Source organism: Cryptomeria japonica, chromosome 2 (genome assembly GCF_030272615.1).
Source record: "Cryptomeria japonica chromosome 2, Sugi_1.0, whole genome shotgun sequence".
NCBI classification, from domain to species: domain Eukaryota; kingdom Viridiplantae; phylum Streptophyta; class Pinopsida; order Cupressales; family Cupressaceae; genus Cryptomeria; species Cryptomeria japonica.
Genome location: NC_081406.1, coordinates 471031071 through 471054102, shown reverse-complemented (window position 1 = coordinate 471054102; position 23032 = coordinate 471031071). Strand labels below are relative to the sequence as shown.

The window sequence follows — 23032 nt, the reverse complement described above, 5'->3', positions numbered from 1 at the left end:
AAATTCGCACACTTCTTTTCTGTCACTACAGAATTCACAGCTGTTCAGATCGCAGACTTATTTTTTAGAGAGATTCCGTTTACATGGTTTACCGAAGAATATAATCAGTGATCGAGATAGCAGATTTTTGAGTATATTTTGGGGGGAGTTTTTCAAATTGACAGGTACAGAGTTAAATCACAGTACCAGTTATCATCCACAAAGTGACGGACAGACAAAAATAGTGAACAAGTGGATAGAAGGTTACCTTCGTAACTATGTGGCAGGACATCATAAAGCTTGGGTTTGTTGGTTATATTTGGGTGAATATTGCTACAATACTACATTTCATATGTCAATAGGTATGTCTCCTTTCAGAGCATTATACGGCTATGATGCACTCTCTTTTCTTGATCTTGCTTTTGAATAGAGTAATGTTCCCAAATCTCGTGATTGGCTTCAAGAAAGCCAAGATATCTTGAGAGCACTTAAGGAGAATTTGCAATGTGCACAGAATCAATAGAAAATTTATGCAGATAAGAAGCGAGTTGAACGCCACTTTGATGTTGGAGACTTGGTGTATCTTAGGCTACAACCATATCGGCAGTCATCTTTCAAGCGTAGTGGGGTTGAGAAATTGAAACCCCGGTTTTATGGACCATATCATGTTGTTCGACAAGTTGGAGCAGTAGCATATGAACTCGCTTTGCCAGTAAACAACAAGATACACAACATATTTCATGTTTCTTGTCTAAAAAAAGCTTTAGGTCAGCAAGTGACCGTTTCCGAGGATTTACCACCACTAGATGAAGAAGGCAAATTAGAGTTGATACCTGAGGTCATTTTGGAAACCAGGGACAGGCAGTTGCGAAGTAGGACAATCCGGGAATACCTTATTAAATGGAAAAATCTGCCTCAAGATGATGCTACATGGGAGAATGAGCGTGTACTGGAGTTGCTTGAGGGCAAGCAACAAGAGGCAGGGGAGACCGTGATGTCCCCTAAAAAGTAATACTTTCTTTTGGAAGTATTTGAATAAAAATAAACTTTTATTATTTTATATTAGTCTTTAATTTACTAATATATTATGATTTAAGTTTAGTTCTTTTATATTTGTAAACTATTATTTAAAATTATTATTCCCAGTGTGTTTAGCGGCAGTTGATGGAATTGGTTTTCCTACGGGATTTTTTTCCCGATAGCTTGACTTTAAATAAACCATTGTTCGTTGAGACTGGTGTGCTGGAATTTGAAGAAGTATGCAAAGAAATCTTTCTCTGAGGTTTCCGAAGAGATATTAAGAACATCCTTTCGCCAGAACCCCCTGGCCTATTGGATTAGTGTTATGGTATCCATAATGGAGTCCGCAGTGAAGTTTGGTCAGAGGAGCGTCTGAACTTTCTATTCACGCAAATGAGTTTGAGATCATCGTGCCGTATCTGAAACGTCAATATTTCTAGATGGAGTCAATGTAATTCATCTCCATGAATTCATTGCTGCGGAATCGCGATTAAATGGTTGCGGAATTTAGTCTACTGTCGGCATTGGTAGAATGTCGGGTTGAATAGTTGAGATTGCATTTTCGACAGAAGCAAGGAAGTGTGCGTGTCTTGTAACAGAGAACCGTGAAATATTCATCCAACGATATTTGGTGTGGAGAGGTAACATATCGTGGCGGAATTACCAGACGGTGTTTGGTTTACACGCACAGGAATTAATTCCTTACTCCACCAGTATTTCCGGTTCAATACAAAAGACTCGATATCGAAATTTTATTCAAACAATGTGCCAGCATGGAAGTATGGCTACCGACCACTGTTTGGCGTGGTATCATTCCTGGAGGTTATGTGGTGTGAGTTCGACGTGCTGGAACTGGTGAATTCTCTATAATTAACAATTGGCTTTCCATATCATTTCCAGGTGCACTGTTAATATAAGATACTTCCAGAATGTTATTTCAATAATTGCAAGCTATTTTTGAATCTGTTGAGAAAATGCCATGTTGGAATTAGTTTCAAGTTTGTTTTCCTTCTAAATAGTCTAAGTTCTGCTATAACTGTACAATAGGAGAAAGATTTAATTAGACTGAACCTGTGAATGGTATTCTGTGCATTTTTCCATCAAACGAATGTGTTTGAGACAAATTCTAAAATACTTATTAATCTGCAAAACAAATTCCAGTTGAGGAATTTTATAGGCAAGCCAAAGGATGAAAAACGCAATTGCTTAGGGTCAATTCTATCAACTTCCTATTTTTGTGGGATTCTGCTTTTTGTTTTTTGCTTTTTCATTTTTGGCACTTTGGGACCAATCTGGGAAGCATCTTTTTGCCTGCTTTTTTGTTTTTTGCTTTAAATGCTTTTTCTAGCTTTTTTGAAAGTTGACCTAGGATTGGGTCATTTAGGTCTTCGAAATAAAAAGTTTGTATCTCCCAAGTATGAAAATCAAGAGAAAATCATCCAGACAAGGTGTTGATCCAAGTTCCAGACAAATATGGTGATGAGCAAGAAAATTTAATTATGTGTTCATGGCTAATATGAAAGGTCTTAATCCAAGTAAAGTCTGCCAAGGCATGATGGAAACATGTCTTGACCAATGATAAAGTCCGCCATCCCAAGGTTGAAGAAGCAAAATGTCTTATCAACACATCAACTCCGCCCATGCCTTGTGAAAGCATGTTGTTGACGTGGCTAAAGTCAGATTACCAACTCTCTTTGGTCAACACAGAATAGAATGCTGAGTATCCTATCCTCTCTTGCGTAAGGAAATCCCTAATGCTGTTTTAGATGATCAAAGGGGACAACCTCAAGGTTCTAAATGTCAGGTCTTGACTGTGGGATAGCTCAGCGATTGATGTGTTTTGCTAGTAACATAAGGGGCTTACGTTTACAACAAGCTAGTCTGCATCCAACGATGCTGCGATTCTCAGACTGGAAAATAAAATCAAAAGGGAAGGGATTAGAAGACCTAAGGACAGTGATGATAACAATTAATGCAATGGGTAGACAAATTTCCATAAACTATTTCTTGTTTTGCCAGTGACACCCTCACAACTCGACAAGAACAGTGCAAGCTCCAAGGGGATGAAGGATTTTCAGGCTAGAGATACTCACTTAGGCACCCAATTCTGGCACAGCCTAGACAAATACCTATAGTTGAACTAAGCACAGTTTTGGGTTCAAACTAACCATACACAGTGACCTACTATCAGTAAGTCCCCAATGGTAGAAACCTGAAATGCATCAAATATGCCCCCACATTTCGCCATTAAAATCACCGAACTCTACTTAACCAGCTGGAGGGAAATCATGCAAATAGAAGAAAACCAAATAACAAACACCATTCTTCAATGTTCATATATTGATTTTTGTGAGATTTTGCCAAGATCAAGGGCACAATGAAAAGTATAAAAGAGAGACAATAGAATGACAAGAACAAACTGTATTCTCATCAATATGCAAATGATCAACTAGATTAACTAATACAATGAATATGAGCCTGCTTATATAGGCAAGGCCATATGGATATACGAGCACACAATCATGACATGTGGCTCAATGAGAAACAAGGGTAGGTAAGAAATACTAGGGGTAGGTAGGAGAAATAATATAATATTCCACAGTCGGTGGTGACCCACCGAATGTGGAGTGTAACAGCAAAATAAGACCACAAAAGGTGAAATTTCTCCTACAATCTATATGCCTATGTGCACACTTCCCTAAGTGTCTCATATCCAAACTACGAAGAGATGCATTATCCTAAGTTAACTTAAGTAAAGTGTAATAATATCTATGATGAATATTTATTTACACCAACACCCCCCCTTAAGTGCAACTTAGGGGAATGAAGACTCAAGTCAATAATGCAAGATGGGTCCCGGCTACGAGGCCATGATAGGTACCCATGTACAAAATGCAAATGCAAGCAAAACTATGCAATGCAATCTCTCACAAACGGAGAAAGGGAGAAAACCCAGTGGGAAAAAACTCCCCCCCAAAAGAGAGATGAATGTACAAAAGACTCTCAAAGAAGGACAAAACTTAAAGAGGAAAAAGCCCCCCCCATAAGAGAGGAAGGAGAAGTCAGCTGACCCCCCCTAATGAGACATCCCGCATCCCCAAGAGAGCTTGCAACTGCTGGAACTTACTCTCTGTGAAAGGTTTGGTAAAGATGTCGGCAACTTGCTCCGCTGTAGGACAATACTGCAAATCAATGACCTGCTCTTGAATCAGCTCTCAGATGTAGTGCATATGGATCTCGATGTGTTTGGTCCATTGATGCTGGACCGGGTTCTTGGAGATTGCAATAGCACTCTGATTGTCGCAATGTAGAACTGTCGACTGTGGAGTGGTGAACCCAAACTTTGTGAGAATTTGCTGAAGCCAAATGGTCGCAGTCGCTGCGTTAACAGCTCCTCGATACTCAGCCTCAGTCGAAGAGAGAGCAATAGCATGCTGCTTCTTGATCTGCCAACAAATGGGGCCCGAACCAAGGTGAAAACTGTAACCTGAAGTAGACTTACGATCATCAAGATCGCCAGCCCAATCGGAGTCTGTGTAACCAACCAAGCGAAGTCCTGTGCCTGCTGCATAGTGAATCCCATAGTGATGTGTACCCTGGATGTAATGAAGGATGCGCTTGACGGCTTTCCAATGAAGCTCATGTGGTTCCTGCATGAAGCGGGAAACCATGCCAACCGCAAATGAAATATCAGGGTGTGTGTGAGTCAAGTAGATGAGACTACCCACAAGTTGACGATACAATGTGGCATCAACTGGTGGAGAAGAACACTGAGCCTCAAGATTAACTCTTGAAAGAAAGGGAGTCTGGGCAGGCTTACAATCAGCCATATGAAAGCGTGCAAGTAGATCAAGAGCATACTTGGGCTGCGAGAGTGTAATCCCAGAAGGTGACTATGAAATCTCTATCTCGAGAAAGTAGTGCCAAAGACCCAAGTCAGTCATAGCAAATCTGTCATGCAAAGCAGATTTGACCTTGCTAATGATGGATGCGGTGCTCCCTGTAATGATCAAATCATCAACATAGAGCACAAGTATCAAGTGAGAGTCATCTTGTCGCAAAATGTAGACATTCGGATCAGAATGACACCTGGTGAACCTTGCGGAGAGAAGAAAGGAATCCATCTTGGCGTACCAAGCCCTGGGGGCCTGCTTAAGGCCATAGAGAGATTTCCTTAGTTTGCAAACCAAGGAAGAATCCTGGATGAAACCTTGTGGCTGCTCCATATAAATCTCCTTATCAAGATCACCATGAAGAAAAGACTTTTCACATCCATATGATGTACAACCCAACCATGAGCTACGGCAATAGAAAGTGTCAAGCGAATGGAGTTCATCTTGGCTACGGGCGCAAAGGTCTCAGTATAGTCATCACCTGGAACTTGAGAGAAACCTTTCGCAACAAGACGAGCCTTATACTTATCCACACTACCATCTGCTGCAAACTTGGTCCAATAGATCCACTTACATCGAACCATCTTTCTCCCCTTAGGGAGAAGGACTAACTCCCATGTGTTGTTCCTCTTAAAGGAACTATACTCTTCCTCCATAGCATGGTCCCACTCAGGAACCCCTGATGCTTCCCGAAATGTTTGTGGATTAGAAGCGGTAGCAATGAATGCATGTGGAAGGTCCTAATGCTGTGATCGAGTCCTCCGTGTATTTGAAGGATCCCCAACAAGAGAACCTGCTGACTCAAGTGTCTGTCGAGCCCAATGAGGTCTAGGTGGAGGTGGAGAATGAGGCTCCTCAACTGCAAGTGAACCCGGCGGAGGTGTAACCCTGTGAGTCGGAGTTGAAGGAGTCTCATCATCTGAATCACTGGCATCACTATCCACAATGGAGGAAGGTGGAGGAGGTAGCGAGGCTAAGATAGGAGAGCTTTCCTCAAAATGAACACTCCTCTCAATAAACACCTCATGTGTCTCAGGATCCATCAATCTATATGCCTTAACACCCTCGGGATATCCAACAAATATGCAAGGCCTACTCTGAGGTTCCAATGCCTTGCGTTTTTGCGGAGGTATGCGAGCCCATGCTGGACACCCAAAGACTCTGAAATGTCTCACAATCGGTTTCCTACCAGTCCAAGCCTCAAAATGAGTAATACCTTGCAAAGCTTTGTGAGGAACCCGATTGTCATGTCCCCACTCTAGCTCAGTCTAGCAGAGACATGTGAGTCAGCTTATTATGTGGTCTTGTAGGCTGACAGGGTTGGACAGAGACCCGGTTTGGTTATTCAGTGTTGGAGACTTGGTGTTCTAGCAGTTATTGATCAGTTGGGAGACATTCCTTGTTTTTAGGAGGCAGTTCCTACTTTTTAGGAGGTTTGATCATGCCCAAGGTTGGGTCTCCATGAGATGCCTCTTTGGGTTCAGTTTCAGAGAGATTGGGCTTGTTTCCTAAATTTTAGGAGCATCCCTAGATTTTAGGGATGAGACTACCAGTGAATCCTTGATTTCCGACTTCAGTCACAGACAGGTGACAGGATGATTTTAGGGTTTGTAATGTCAGTTGGGCATTTTGTGGCTATTTGGGTTATATTTTTAATATTTCCTAAGTTAGCGTTTAATAATTAAATAAGGCTAAGTTGTTAGCCATTTTGGAGTAATAAGGGGATTTTTGGCCTCATCTGGATGCGCATCCTATTGTGTGATAGCTCGTTGGAAAGATCTTGAAATTCTTTAAATCTTTCTCTTTGGTCTAAGGGCAATTCAGTGAGCGGATTTCTGTCTATGGGGAAAAAGGTCATTTTCTAGTAACATGACCACTTTAAAATAAGAAATTATAACATTTCCACTAGACCACGCCACTTGGAGACAATTAGGGTTCGATTTGCAATTGAGAGGGGTTATAAGGGGATAGGAGCTTCATTCTATGATTATCTTTTGCATATTTGACAACTTGTATGAATTTGCTCTGGAGAGCGATTTCTAGACTGGGACGCAAACCCCAGGATTAGGATTGGCTGGACGTAGCCCTCAGCAATCTTTGGCACCGGACTTATAAGGCATTGTGCGTGGTGATTAAGGACAGAGGCATCAATTCTCAGTAGGGTTTTAGCGTAGCCTACCATCTTTCCAGTGGAGACGTGGTTCATTGCAGCTGGAGGAATGCCATTTGCAGCAAATACACCACGTGGTGTATAGGGTATTGCTTGTATTCACTTCTAGTGTATGTGGGGTTGGAGAACATTCTTCATCTTCCAGTTTGACTTCGAATTTGTATGAGAGCTTGGGAAATACATTGGATTCATTGTTTGGCTTTGTAATTCAGACAAATCTGCTTGGTACGATTTGCAATAATTCTGACTTTTGCTGTATACCTCATTTATTTCAGTATTGCTTCATATTTGCTGTTATCTATTCCTTCCTATGCTATAAAACAATCAAAAACACAAAAACATACAACCCTTTCTGCACTTCTGTCTAGTTCTGTAAGAAAAACTTAAATAAACAGGAAAACAAAATTAAAAATAAAAAATTACAGCAGGTTAACAGCAAAGATCTATCAGGGATCTTTCAGTGGTATCAGAGCTATGTATTCTGCCAGCTTGTGGGGTTAATCAGATTTTATTTCTATGCATTCGGGTAGAGCGGATATAAATAGGTATTACACACGCAGAAGAGCTCAGTACGAGCGTGAGTTTGGGATAGAACAGGATCCAGTCATGGCTGAGGAACAGGTGGGCGGCAGAAGAAATCAGGATGAGGAAGAGGGAGAGATGATGAGGACTCTTATCACTACTCAGCCCAGGATCGCCCAGGCATTAGATAGGTTACAAGATACCTTGGATCGTTTGGATATGGATGGACACAGAGGTAGGTGTGGTAGGTCACCTTCAGTGGCTGGTAGTCACCGCAGCCATCAGTCCCAATCTTCAGTTGGGAGTTCCCATCATTCCAGCAGGAGGCACCGCCATCGTACACCTACTACGAATAGGCCATTGCTTCCTCAGTTCGTACCAGGTGAACAACCAGCACAAGTGGAACCACCGGAGGTTGGGTTCCAGGAGTCAGTTTTAGCAGCCACAGCTGAGTGGAGAGCTCTACCCCCTGAGGTTAGGGACGTTTTCCCTCTTCCCCAGTATTGTGCACAGCGTAGAGATACAACCAGGTTCAGGGGAGATCGTGGTAATAGACCACACCAGCAGCAGCAGAATTATGATTTGAATAGAGCTACTGGGAAGATTACATTGGCCCCATATAATGGCACAGGAGACACTAGTTCACGGGCGTGGGTCCACAAGCTGGACATATATCTTTCATTGAGGCCCATGCCTGAGCGTGAGGCTATTCAGTTTGCTGTATTGCATTTAGAGGGGATTGCCTATGATTGGTGGCACCATGGATTGGTCACCCAGGATCACACCTTAGTTCACTCCTATACTGAGTTCACTGAGCGTCTCATTGCACGGTTTGATCGTAAGGATACAGAACTTTATTACAGGGAGTTGGCTCACCTTAGACAAACCGGTCATGCAGAAGCCTATATTAATGAGTTCCAACGTATTGCAGTGATGGTACCGGATATGCCCCAGAGACGTAGTGTGATGTTGTTCATTGAGGGCTTGCAGGATAGGCTAAAGGGACTAGTGCGTGCTTTCCAACCAGCAACTCTTAAGGAGGCTATTGAGGTTACATTGAGACTAGATACTGTTCCCACTTCTTATCAGGCAGATAAGAAACCATTTAGAGATTCACGGCCTGCACAGAAGGCCAATACGTCCCAGAACAAAGAAGGGACTTCAGCGAAAACCCCTTGGATGAATCAGGAAACGAGGAATGAATTGAGGAGGAAAAAGTTATGTTTTTCCTGCAAGGAACCTTGGGAACCAGGACACCGTTGCATGGGTAAAGGAAAGGTTCATTTGATTGAGGTGACTTCTGAGTTAGGAGATGAGGAAGTTCTTGATACTGATATTGAGGATGATACAGAGGATGTTGAGCAGGTTCAGACACAGTTGGAGCTAGACATCCCTGAGCCGTTGGCGTCAGCCAAAGTAGCTATGGCTACTCTCTCCAGTTATCCTAAGTTTCATGCCTTCCGGTTGAAAGGTACACTTAAGGGTAAGCGGGTCACCAGCTTGGTAGACACAGGTGCTACGCATAACTTTATTGATCAGAAATTAGTTGAGAGGCGTGGCTTGTAGTATGAGGAGTTTGGTGGTTTTGGAGTGAAGGTGGCAGATGGTGCAGTTTTGGGTTGCACCAAACGGATTCCACAGCTTAGTATTCAGATGGGGAATTATACTTTGACTGATGATTTTTATGTGCTTCCTATAGAGGATTATGATGTGGTTTTGGGCATGCAGTGGTTACAGGGTATTGGGCGTTACATTATTGATCACCACCATATGTAGTTGGAGTTTCTGTCTAGAGGGAAGAAAGTGATTTTGAGGGCAGCTTCAGATGGTGGACCTAGGGAAGTGACTTCTCGCAGGATGGAGACTATCCTTAGGCATAATGATGTACTCTGGGCTACGCATTGTTTGGTTAAGTCCAAAACACCCACACCCCAGGATGGCCGTGTGTTTCATGTGGACATTCAGTCAGTGATGGATCGTCATGGTAGAGTATTTGGTGATATACCTCCTGGAGTGCCACCAGATAGAGGTTTTGAGCATGGTATAGAGTTGGAGGAGGGAGCAAAGCCAGTGATTACTACCCCATATCGTCATCCTAGAGCTTATAAGGATGAAATTGAGAAAACAATTCATGAACTATTAGATATGGGTTTCATTCGACCGAGTTCTAGCTCGTTTGCTTCTTCCGTAGTGTTGGTTAAGAAGAAGGATGGGACTCTACGGATGTGTATTGATTACAGAGCCTTGAATAAGAAGACAATAAAAAACAGATATCCTATTCCGCGCATAGATGAGTTGTTGGATGAGTTACATGGGGCTGTCTATTTCTCTAAGATTGATCTTCGTTCAGGCTACCATCAGATTCGTGTACGCGCTGAGGATGTACACAAGACTGCTTTCCGTTGTCACTATGGGCATTATGAGTTCCTGGTAATGCCTTTTGGCCTTACCAATGCACCAGCTACTTTCCAGTCCTGTATGAACCATATCTTCAACAAGCAGCTGAGGAAGTCGGTTCTAGTGTTCTTTGATGATATATTGATTTACAGTTGTACTTGGGAGGATCATCTCAGACATCTTGAGGAAGTACTTGGCATAATGGAGGATCAGTCTCTATTTGCTAAGCTTTCCAAATGTGAGTTTGGATTGAGGGAGGTGTTATATTTGGGACATGTGATTAGTGCTGATGGAGTGAAGGTGCATGAGGAGAAGATTCAGGCTGTTCAGAATTGGCCCGTCCCTCAGAACATTACGGAGTTACGTGGATTCCTTGGATTGTGTGCTTATTATAGGAGATTTGTGAAGGGGTTCTCTCAGTTGGCAGCACCTTTGACAGATCTTACAAAAAAGGGGGCCTTCAAATGGACAGAACAAGCGCAGGGGGTCTTTGATAGACTCAAGGAGGTGATGAGCACTTGTCCTGTCTTGGCACTACCTGATTTCTCGCAGCCCTTTGTTCTAGAGTGTGATGCCTCAGGATTTGGTATAGGAGCCGTGTTGATGCAGAACAAACATCCCATTGCCTATGAGAGCAGAAAGTTGCAAACTAATGAGAGGTTGTACTCTACCTACGACAAGGAAATGTTGGCTATCATGCATGCGTTAGCCAAATTCAGACAGTATCTTGTTGGCAGCAAATTTGTGGTAATAACTGATCACAACAGTCTGAAATACTTCCTAAATCAAACAGAGCTTAATGATAGACAACAAAAATGGATTAGCAAAATTCAGGGTTATGACTTCGATATCGAATTCATAAAGGGGAAGAATAATACTGTGGCTGATGCACTCTCTAGGAAACCTTCATTGGCTGCCCTTTGCTCATTGAGCGAGATTTCAGCAGATTGGAAGGCTCAACTCTTAGTTGAGTATTCCAAGGATCAGCATGCTTGTGAGATCATGGATGGTTTGATAGTGGATGACAGATATAGTGTGGTAGATGATATTATCTACTACAAGGGTAGGGTTTATCTTGTTCCGAGTTCTCAGTTGAAGGAACAAATTTTGCATGCTCTCCATGATACTCCTACAGCAAGACATCCAGGATATGGTAAGACTTACAGGGCGGTTCGTGAGAGATTCTCTTGGAAGGGTCTCAAAGATGATGTTTTACGCCATGTCCGTGAGTGTATGACTTGTCAGCAGAACAAGTCGGAGCATACCTACCCAGCGGGGTTGTTGCAACCCTTACCTATACCGGAACAGAAGTGGACAGGGATCTCAATGGATTTCATTACAGGTCTTCCTCGGGTTCAGGGGAAAGATTGTATTTATGTTGTTGTGGATAGGCTAACAAAGTATGCCCACTTCTTTCCCATTGCACTGGATTTCACAGCATCACAGGTGGCTGAGTTATTTTTCAGGGAGGTATTTAGACTCCATGGTCTTCCCAAGACCATTGTGAGTGACAGGGACAGCAGGTTCATGAGTTCCTTTTGGCAGGAACTTTTCAGGCTTACAGGCACTGAGTTGACACCTAGTACTAGTTACCACCCTCAAACTGATGGACAGACCGAGATAGTCAACAAGTGGGTTGAGGGATATTTGCATAACTATGTGTCAGGGCAACAAAAAGCATGGGTACGTTGGTTGTATTTGGGTGGGTATTGTTATAATACCACTCACCATATGTCCATTGGCATGACGCCTTTCAGAGCTCTCTATGGATATGAGGCATTATCTTTCACTGATTTGGCAGTTAGTGATAGTAGAGTTCCTTTGGCTCAGGATTGGTTACAGGAGAACCAGGATGTCATGAGATCTCTCAGGGAGAATTTACAGCAGGCCCAGAATCAGCAAAAGATGTACGCAGACAGGCACAGGATTGAGAGAGCATTTGAGGTGGATGATATGGTCTTTCTGCGCTTACAACCATATCGGCAGAGCACCCTAAAAAGGGGGGGAGCTGAGAAGCTTAAACCACGTTTTTATGGTCCATACAGGGTACTCAGGCGAGTGGGAGAGGTTGCATATGAGGTTGAGTTACCACCTGGCAGCAGGATTCATAATGTATTTCATGTATCTTGCCTGAAAAAGGCACTTGGACAGCATATTACAGTTTTGGATGAGGAGGGTAAATTGATTTTGGTTCCTGATGACATTCTTGAGGTGAGGGAACGACGGCTGAGAAGCCGGGTGATTCGAGAGTATTTGGTTCGATGGAAAGATCTTCCCATAGAGGATGCCACCTGGGAAGGTGAGAGCATTTTACAGCATCCAGCATTACAGTTGCTTGTGGGCAAGCATCTCCGAGAGGGGAGGACTGTCATGTCCCCACTCTAGCTCAGTCTAGCAGAGACATGTGAGTCAGCTTATTATGGGGTCTTGTAGGCTGACAGGGTTGGACAGAGACCCGGTTTGGTTATTCAGTGTTGGAGACTTGGTGTTCTAGCAGTTATTGATCAGTTGGGAGACATTCCTTGTTTTTAGGAGGCAGTTCCTACTTTTTAGGAGGTTTGATCATGCCCAAGGTTGGGTCTCCATGAGATGCCTCTTTGGGTTCAGTTTCAGAGAGATTGGGCTTGTTTCCTAAATTTTAGGAGCATCCCTAGATTTTAGGGATGAGACTACCAGTGAATCCTTGATTTCCGACTTCAGTCACAGACAGGTGACAGGATGATTTTAGGGTTTGTAATGTCAGTTGGGCATTTTGTGGCTATTTGGGTTATATTTTTAATATTTCCTAAGTTAGCGTTTAATAATTAAATAAGGCTAAGTTGTTAGCCATTTTGGAGTAATAAGGGGATTTTTGGCCTCATCTGGATGCGCATCCTATTGTGTGATAGCTCGTTGGAAAGATCTTGAAATTCTTTAAATCTTTCTCTTTGGTCTCAGGGCAATTCAGTGAGCGGATTTCTGTCTATGGGGAAAAAGGTCATTTTCTAGTAACATGACCACTTTAAAATAAGAAATTATAACATTTCCACTAGACCACGCCACTTGGAGACAATTAGGGTTCGATTTGCAATTGAGAGGGGTTATAAGGGGATAGGAGCTTCATTCTATGATTATCTTTTGCATATTTGACAACTTGTATGAATTTGCTCTGGAGAGCAATTTCTAGACTGGGACGCAAACCCCAGGATTAGGATTGGCTGGGACGTAGCCCTCAGCAATCTTTGGCACCGGACTTATAAGGCATTGTGCGTGGTGATTAAGGACAGAGGCATCAATTCTCAGTAGGGTTTTAGCGTAGCCTACCATCTTTCCAGTGGAGACGTGGTTCATTGCAGCTGGAGGAATGCCATTTGCAGCAAATACACCACGTGGTGTATAGGGTATTGCTTGTATTCACTTCCAGTGTATGTGGGGTTGGAGAACATTCTTCATCTTCCAGTTTGACTTCGAATTTGTATGAGAGCTTGGGAAATACATTGGATTCATTGTTTGGCTTTGTAATTCAGACAAATCTGCCTGGTACGATTTGCAATAATTCTGACTTTTGCTGTATACCTCATTTATTTCAGTATTGCTTCATATTTGCTGTTATCTATTCCTTCCTATGCTATAAAACAATCAAAAACACAAAAACATACAACCCTTTCTGCACTTCTGTCTAGTTCTGTAAGAAAAACTTAAATAAACAGGAAAACAAAATTAAAAATAAAAAATTACAGCAGGTTAACAACAAAGATCTATCAGGGATCTTTCACCGATTCTGGATGTGTGTGGCACAACTGATAGCCTCTTCCCAAAAGGCGAGATCAAGAGAACGTGCATGTATCTTACAGCTAGCCATTTCCTTGAGAGTTCTATTCTTGTGCTCTGCAACTCCGTTCTATTGTGGAGTGTATGCAACAGAATGCTGAAGATCAATCCCCTCAAATGTACAAAAATCCTCAAGTCTTTTGTTCACATATTCCCTTCCATTATCTATTCGAAGAATCTTGACCACTTTCCCGAATTGCTTCTCCACACGAGCCTTGAAGTCCTGAAATCTATCAAATACTTCATTCTTATGAATAAGAAAGTAGACTCAAGTGAAGCGGGAGTAGTCATCAATGAAGGTGAGGACATAGCGGGCCTTACTAAATGAAGGTGCTGGAAATGGACCTGCTACATCGCTGTGAACAAGTTGAAGAACTTCCAAAGCTCTCCAAGCTTTCCCCTTATCAAACTTCTCCTCGGGATGCTTGCCCATGGAACAACCTGAACATACACCCTCTGAAAAACTGATTCGAGGTAGACCTGTGACCATGTCTTTAGTGCTGAGCTGTTGAAGATAGCGGTAGTTGAGGTGACCAAACTGCTCATGCCATAGCTTACTTTCTAAATTTGAATGAGTAAGCAAGGCCATAGAAGGAGAACTTGGCACAAAGTGGGAGAATGAATAAATCCTTGAGTTGTCATTGACTTGTCCCACTGCTACCAAGGCATCATCATCAAGTTCCTTCACCACAACTGAATCAGGTGTAAACTCAACCTTTTTCCCATTCCCATAGTGAGTGATTTGGTAGATAGAGAGAAGGTTGGTAGACAAGTTAGGAACATAGAGAACATTCTCAAATGTTCCATCATCCATGTCAACTGAACCTTTCCCTTCAACCTCAACTTGTGTATCATCACCTATGTAAATGTGAGGTACCTTTGATGGCTCCAATGAAGAAAACTGCTCCTTTGTAGAACCCATGTGATAAGAGGCACCCGAGTCAAGTATCCATTGCTGTGAAGAACCTGTTGTAGCCACAAATGCTTGCCCTTTTCCCTTAGACTACGAGGAAGAGGAAGGAGATGAATCCTTCTTTGTGTAGGCGGATGGCAAGTTGATGTTGTTTTTTTTAAGAAGATTTGTCAACTCATCAACTTGCTTGGTGTGGCATCGATGCTCATCATGACCATACTTCTTGCAATAAGCACAAGTTGGTTTATCCTTCTTAGGTGGAGTCCCCTTCTTGGAAGAGGATGAAAAATCGCCTTGTGATGGAGAGGATGATTGCCCTTTTTCTTGCTGTGGCTTTGACTTAGATTGCTTCTTCTTCTTGTTGGAATTGTTGCCTTGACTCCATTGACTCCCTTGATTAGCCACTAAAGCCTTGGACTTTGAAGACTTGAGAAGCCCCATGTTCAACAACTTAGATTGTTCCAATATCAGCATTTCTGTGAAAGCATCAAATGAAGGCATAATGTAGGAACTCCCCACTGTCAAACGATGAGTTTGGAAGCTTGAAACAAATGCTGCATATTCTGGTGCAAGCTTGTCCAACAAGTTGAATATCAACTGAGCATCCTTTTTGTCAATTCCACAATCCTTAAGCTTTGCTCTTAGCTCATTTGCTTTGGTGACATAATCGTGGATTGTATCAAAATTCTTGGGATCCAAGTTGGTGAGCTCATTGTCAATCTTGTAACCTCTGATTTCATCAACTTGACCATACAATTTTTGAAACATATCCCAAGCCTCTTTGATTGCAGTACACTTCTCAATGTGAAAAATGAGGTCATTTGATACATACGCAAAGTTCCAAGAGCCATGCAATTCTTAGTGAGCCATTCTAACTGAGCATTAGGATCAGCCTTAGGATCAGGTGGTGCTGCTATTGTTCCGTCTATGTAATGAGTGAGACCTTTTTCCATTAATTTGCTCCATACTTTAATTTTCCATGATGCATAATTATGTGGAGTTAAAGGTGGAAATTTATGAGAACTCATTGCAACAAAAATGAAAGAGCACAAGGAAAGAGAGGCACAATCACACAAGACACCCCCCCAAATCCACTCAATCAAAGAACCCCCCCCCCCAAAATGATGATTTGGCACTTTATACTTAGTGCGTGTACAATGGGCCACTTGCAAAAAATGGCAAAGTGGACTTCTGATTTCAACTTTACAACTGCCTCAAAGAGGCCAAAGGAAACTCAAACTGATAATGTAAGAGATCTAAACTAAGATCCAAGAAAATTACAAGTACCAAATAGGCCAAAAAAGACCAATATTTGAAAGTACAATATCCACTCAAAATCTCTGAAAACTGATCATAGATTATGAAAGTAGACGAAAAAATATGCACTTTAAAAAGAAACGGCACCTGAAAAGGAGGTTGTATGAGCTCAAACGAAGCCTTTGAAGTTGCAAAATTGAGGATTGGACAAGTACAACTGAGAAATTCCAAAAATTCCGAAAAACCTGTGCACCAAAATCAGAAAATAACTACACCACTGCGAAGAGCACGAAAAATTAGCCCAAATAAAAAAAAATTGCACGCAAAAAGGAGCAAAATTGAGCAAGTTATGAGCCTCCAAAGTTGACCCAAAAATCCAAACTGCTCAATGGAAAGGGGTCTAAAATTTTTCAAAAAATGCTGACTGGGTAGAAGGTGATTTTCAACTGGAAATTTATTTTTTCAGAATTTTTTTTTTTTTTTTTGGGAAAATCCAAAAATTCCGTAACCTTGAATTGGGCAAAAATTTCTCCAACACCCAAAATTCGACTTTCGCCAAAATAGGTCGAGTTTATACTCGATTTTAATGGAAACGGCCTCCCGGATGCCATGGTGAGGTCGAAAACGCTCTAGGATGCCTCCAAAACGCGCAATACCTCAGATCCGAAAATAGAAGCCTTCCAAGATGTCTCCCAAAACCAATGAATGAAGCCCCAATAGCTCCGATACCATGTGAGGTTTGGCCAAGATCAAGGGCACAATGAAAAGTATAAAAGAGAGACAATAGAATGACAAGAACAAACTGTATTCTCATTAATATGCAAATGATCAACTAGATTAACCAATACAATGAATATGAGCCTGCTTATATAGGCAAGGCCATATGGATATACGAGCACACAATCATGACATGTGGCTCAATGAGAAACAAGGGTAGGTAAGAAATACTAGGGGTAGGTAGGAGAAATAATATAATATTCCACAAGAGGTGGATGACCCACCGAATGTGGAGTGTAACAACAAAATAAGATCACAAAAGGTGGAATTTCTCCTGCAAGCTATATCCCTATGTGCACACTTCCCTAAGTGTCTCATATCCAAACTACGAAGAGATGCATTATCCTAAGTTAACTTAAGTAAAGTGTAATAATATCCATGATGAATATTTATTTACACTCACAATTTTAGCTGTCATTACAACAATTTCTTACAACAGTTCTATTCTATTCCTAATTTGTTAACTGCAACTACTTCTAACTTGTTGGCTACCTAATTCTATAAGATCTAACTACTAAAATCTAACCTTCTAACCCTTTACAAGAGAGAGGCCTCTACCTTTTATAGATTTTACAATTCAAATCAAGGGCCAGGATTGAATGCATCCAACAACTGCAATCTGCCTTTTAGAAACTTGGCAGCTTTAACCTATTGCCTATTTTAATTTTAGTTGTCCTCCCAACCACTTCCTCAGCCACTTCTTCAAATACCTACAACTGTTTCGCATCAATTCGGTCAATCTGGTAGTTGGGAATAACTGACCTATGTCCCTTTGTTTTATGTTGCATTAATAAGGGGCCTGCAAGTAGTTATTTGCATTAAAACAATTCAGTTTTACAAACTGATTTTTTGGAATCAATTCCAGCTATGTATTTCTTTATTTTTGCATGCTTTCTGAGTAGCACTTTGAGTGGTTTTTGTCGATGCCTTTCAGAAATTTGGAACATCATCATTTTGGTCCTGAGTTCATGGCACGCTCTTTAATGCTCCGTGATCACCAGTTTGATCTTGTGCACTGCATCTTCATCTTCCGGTTGAATTGATGATCACCATGCTTGTGCTTCGCCTTCACCTTCCAGCTTGATATTTGCACTTTAGGTTGCCTCCTTAGCTCTTCCCAACGAAGTCGATTTGCAAACAATCGATTTCGACTTGAATCAATCACTTCGAAAAATTAAATAAATTTAACAAATAAGTGTTGAAAGACACTTGGCAACACTTTTAAATGCCCTTTGTTGAAGAAAACTTGGCTTTACAAGGAAAATTGTGCGAATTCTGACTTTAAACGAAACTTCCTTGGTTTCACTTTTAAAAATGTTATGTCACCTTGATAGGGAAACTCGGCCATTTTAAGAGAAAAGTGCGATTTTATTTTAAACGCCTCCCTTTTGCTAAATGCGAGCTTTTCTCATTTCTTGCAAAATAACTAAAATTGTCGGACTTTGCTTGTTTCGATTTTAATACTACCCTCCCTATCGGCATCTAGAGGCAATTCGTGGATTTATAATGCAACATCCTTGTCAACTCTTTTCATTTTGTCGATTTTGGAGAGAAAGTTTGGTCTTTTAGGAGGAAATGCAAACCTTTTATTTCTTGCAACATGACCAGAAATGTCGAATCTTTGTTTTCTCGCAATGCTCCTAAATTGGCGAATTTCCTTTTCTTTACCTCCTTTCATCTCCTTGCTTAAGGAGAAATTCGGCGATTTGGCAAAATATGTGAAATTTCCTTTTGCTTGCAAAACTTATTAAACTCCCGACTTTATTTATACACCCCTTTGCCCATTCCCTGTTGTGACCATTTCACACATCGCCCCATCGCAAATGGTGACCCCCTCTTTTTGCTCGTTTTTCCCTCGTTTTTCGCCTTCGTTTTTAGGATTTTGTTAGTCAGTCAGTTGTCTGGATTTAGGGTCAACCCTTAGGGTTTTAATTTCTGTCTTTTCAGGCCAAAATCCAGTCGTTTTGAGGGCTTTTGAGCTTCCTTTTCGAAGGATGCTAATTTTGAATGCAATGAATTCGCCAGAATGGTCTAATTTTCAATTGGAATGTTGATGCAAAGCTTAAATTTGTCTAAGTGTTGGAGATGAAATGTGAATTTTTGTCCGATTGAATATTTTTGACCAAATTTTGACTTTTTTTTGATTTTGATCCTAGGCATTGGAAATGATTTGTTTTCGCCGTGTGAAGTGATAAAATGTGTAAAATCATGATATTTTGGCCTGTAGGAGCAAAATCGCTCCTGTCCCTCTATGAAGGACGGGAGCTCGTTTTCAAATATCTCACTATTCGTGCAGAGTCGATGAATTTCGAGTTGGAAGTAATAGGGAAAGGCGAGATCTTTCCATTGAATATAGATTGAAGATTTTCATGAGCACAGAAATGCCTCCAGGAGCAAAATCGCTCCTGTCCCTCAGTGAAGGACCGGAGCTACAAATCCAATTTTGCTTTGTCCTTGCGAGATTTCGACGACTTGACGATTTGAAGAGGTCCAAAGGAAGATGTTTTATCAGATGAATATAATTTGAAGTGCAAATATGAAGAAGAATGGTCCAGAATGCTAAAATCGCTCCTGTCCCTCAGGAAGGGACCAGGGCGAAGTACATTATAGCTCCCGTCCCTCTCCCAGGGACCAGAGCGATATTCTTCATTGGGCAAAATCCAGGCCAAGATCAAGTCAAGTTCATGTTTGGTGGCAAGGAAGACGGTGAAATGAACTCAGTGAATATAAATTGAATATTTTAAAATGTCAACAAGGGTCCCAAAATGCCTAGTTCGCTCCTGTCCCTCAGGAAGGGACCAGAGCGATTTTTGTTATAAATGATTTTTCTTGCCAAGTTGCAAACGATTTCAAGGCATGGATGAATGGAGTAGAGCATGACAAATCCGTTGAATATAAATTTGGAAGCTAGCAAAGTGAAATGAAGACCACAAGAGCAAGTTCGCTCCTGTCCCTCTCCAAGGCACCAGGGCGATACAGTGAGTATGTTGCCTTTCCCTCAAGTTTAAGACCGATCCAAGACAAGGAACAAGGTGGCAGGAACGTCTTAAGACATTTTTAATCAAACACAAGCATCAAGGTCGTCACGTTGGAAGGATTTGCGCTCTAAGACCCCAGATCGCTCCTGTCCCATGGGAAGGGACCAGAGCGATATTTCCATTAAGGCATAGATTTCAAGAGATAAGCGAATATCAAGCTACCCCAAGGATCGAAAGGACGTCATTACACGCGTTGAAGATAATTGTAAGTTGAAATAAACAAGAATAAGCTCACAATGATGAATTTCGCTCCTGTCCCTCAGGAAGGGACCAGAGCGATGTTGAGTATATTGATCAATTCATGCAAGAATTACGTTGAGTCAAGGCTTCACAAGGTTGTAAAGGGTTCAAGACGTCTTTTGAGGATGACATGCAAGTGTTTTGAATGTCCAAACATTGTCAAACATGCTAAAGAGCTCATATCGCTCCTGTCCTTTGGACAAGGACCAAAGCGATCCCATCAAAAACACTCATATTCCTTCAAAGTCGAGGCAAGGCGAGGATGGGCATGGTAAAGGACGGCGTTTGGAAGACATCACAACGAAGATTGAAGTTCAAAGTTGTTAAGATTAAGGAGAAAGACATGGATCGCTCCTGTCCCTCTCCAAGGGACGAGGGTGATGATCCTCTAAACATCCAAACACCTCATGAAAGTAAGTGGAACGAGCGTAGAAGGAATAAGCAATGATGTTATTCACCTTGCGATGGAAGTTCGAAGATTAAAGATGCAAGATCAACATGAAGATATGGAGATCGCTCCTGTCCCCCTCCAAGGGACAAAGGCGATGAACATCCAAAGGCACTCGTGAACGCATACATGACGATCTAACTCAAAGGACCCAACAAAATGATCGATATTGAACGTAGAAATGAAGGAGTTGAATGTTGAAAACGCAAGAATTGTGACAAAATGGTGAATCGCTCCTGTCCCTTCCCAAGGGACCAGAGCGATGAGGTATGTCCACTTCATTTTCAGATTTTTGGCGCCAAATAAACCTCTTTGAATTCATTTTAAATGCTAAGATCGATAAAATTGAAAATCCTATTTAACTAGTATTTAATATGGCGTTTTGCATTTATTAATTATTTTGCCTTTATTAAAATCGAAGTTTGCAAATTAAAAAACGAAAGGCATTTAATTAATAATGAATTTAATTATTAAAAATCGAATGGAGCGCTCATACATGGAGGTCGGCCTTGTTATTTAATTAAAAAATCATTTAAAAATCGTTTGAAATTGTTATATTTTACCAAGTCGGCCTTAGTAAATGGAGAGGTGCAAGTGCTATATATAGGGGGGTGAAGACTATTATTTTCACATCATTATTTTATCCTTCTACATGCGAATTGAGGAAAACGAAGATAGTGCGAAGTGTATTTGAAAAAGGTGCGAATATCATCCAAGGTGGCACTAATATATCTAGGGTGGTGCGATATTTGAAGACCTTCATTTGAGCGAATTTGCTAAGAGTGGAAGACCACGTTAAAGGTGAACTTGAAGATCACATTGAAGACAAAGGTGGCGAAATTGATTTCTTGAGGAGATAACGTTAAAGATCATTCATACCTCAATTTGGCCTAAGCGAATTTTGTCTTTTTGCATTCTAGAGTTAGCTCTCTATTGAGGTATGGCGATTTGATTTTTATTGCTTTATCTATTCATCGTCATATTTTAAGTTTTGAAATTTTGAATTTTGAATTTCTTAGCTCAATCTTTCATTTTTTTTAGGAAATGATAACTCTAAAGACTTATCATGAGGTTTCCTAAAAACTTTATCTCTCTAATCAACGTTATTCATTGCAAAATATAGTTCTCATAATGAAATGTTGTGTAGGTATGGCGACCCCGAAGGCGGGAGCATCCACCAGTTGCTCAGCTCTCATGAAAGAAGATCAGAAGACCGAAGAAGTGGAGACCAAGATCGTGTCGAAGTGGAGCAACATTGGAGATACAAACTTGGGAAACTTTAGCACGAAGAAGTTTCGAGAGGTCCCCTACATTGGCAAGCCATCACCTGTCGCCCGGAGAATAATAGAGAGTGGCATCATTAAGGCGGCCGGTTTTCCTCCAGCTATTCAGTGCCACGAGTTGATGATCGAATGTGCCCGACATTATAATCCACAGTCCAGGACGATCGTGTCCAATGAGGGAATCACTTTGGCGTATCTTTCAGAGGAAGCTATAAGTGAAGCTTTCCATCTTCCAGAGCACAGGGACATGATATACAAGAGCATAGAAGGAGCCAGATCAATGTACGATGATGATCCAGATGCTTGCTTAAGCATAATTAACAAGAATTGGCTACTCAAGAGTCGTCCCCGTCTAAGCAAGATCCCGAACACACCGCACAGGATTGATTTCCAGGAGGAGTACAGAGATTTGATTACCATGCTCAACCGAGTTACAGGAGCACCTCGTGCCTTCTATTTTGAGAAGTGGATGTTTTACTTCATCCAGGTGATTGTTCAGGGTAAAGGTACGATACATTGGGCTAGGATGATTAGCCATTGCTTAGACGTACAGTTGAGGAGACTCAGGGCTACTAAGTCCTTCCACATGAGTTCATACGTCATCTATGCTTTGATCAGGAGTGTTGAGTACGCAGGACTACCTCACAGAGGAATGATTGGAAGAGGACCCGGCGAGGTCAGAGCTTGTGATTCCTATGCCTACTTGCATCATCCGCCAGGGAAAAACTACAAGTTAGTTAATGATACCTTCACGATGAACATCACAAGGACGTTGCAAGGAGGGATTCACAACAGATTATCTCAGGATGCCCAGGAATTCATCAAGAGGTACGGTGCTTGGTTCATTCAGTTTCCCAAATTCACTTACATTAGAGTGCATGGATGTCCTTTACCTCCATACATGTTGCCGAGGTATCCGACAGATAGAATTGTGTTACTTGAAGTAACAAGATAGTTGGCAGCATATGCAAAGGCATTCAGGCACAGACATCAGAATGGAGTCCAAGTACCTATTATTTTGGGTAATTCAGTTGAGGTATGTCCTAATGTTTTAGCCATGGATGACGCAGAGAAGGAGTTAGCCTTGTATTCTTTTTCATCTTTTGCTTGGAGAAATAGCTTTGATCCACATGGACATTTAGAGGAGACAGTCGGCAGAAGATTTAGACATGAGTACCAGATTGAAGATTTTATGATGAACCTCCTAGATGATCTTGAGGTGAAACGGAAAATGCATTCTAGATTACCTTTGGATTTCATCAGGAAATGCAGGATTTACAGAGTG

At 41.5% G+C, this 23032-nt stretch overlaps 1 protein-coding gene across 4 annotated transcripts in view; it reads left to right on the top strand.

Annotated features, from left to right (window-relative positions):
• Window positions 1–23032, top strand: part of LOC131051272 (serine acetyltransferase 2) — a 155562-nt gene that overhangs the window by 120187 nt on the left and 12343 nt on the right. The gene's annotated exons all lie outside the window — the stretch shown is intronic.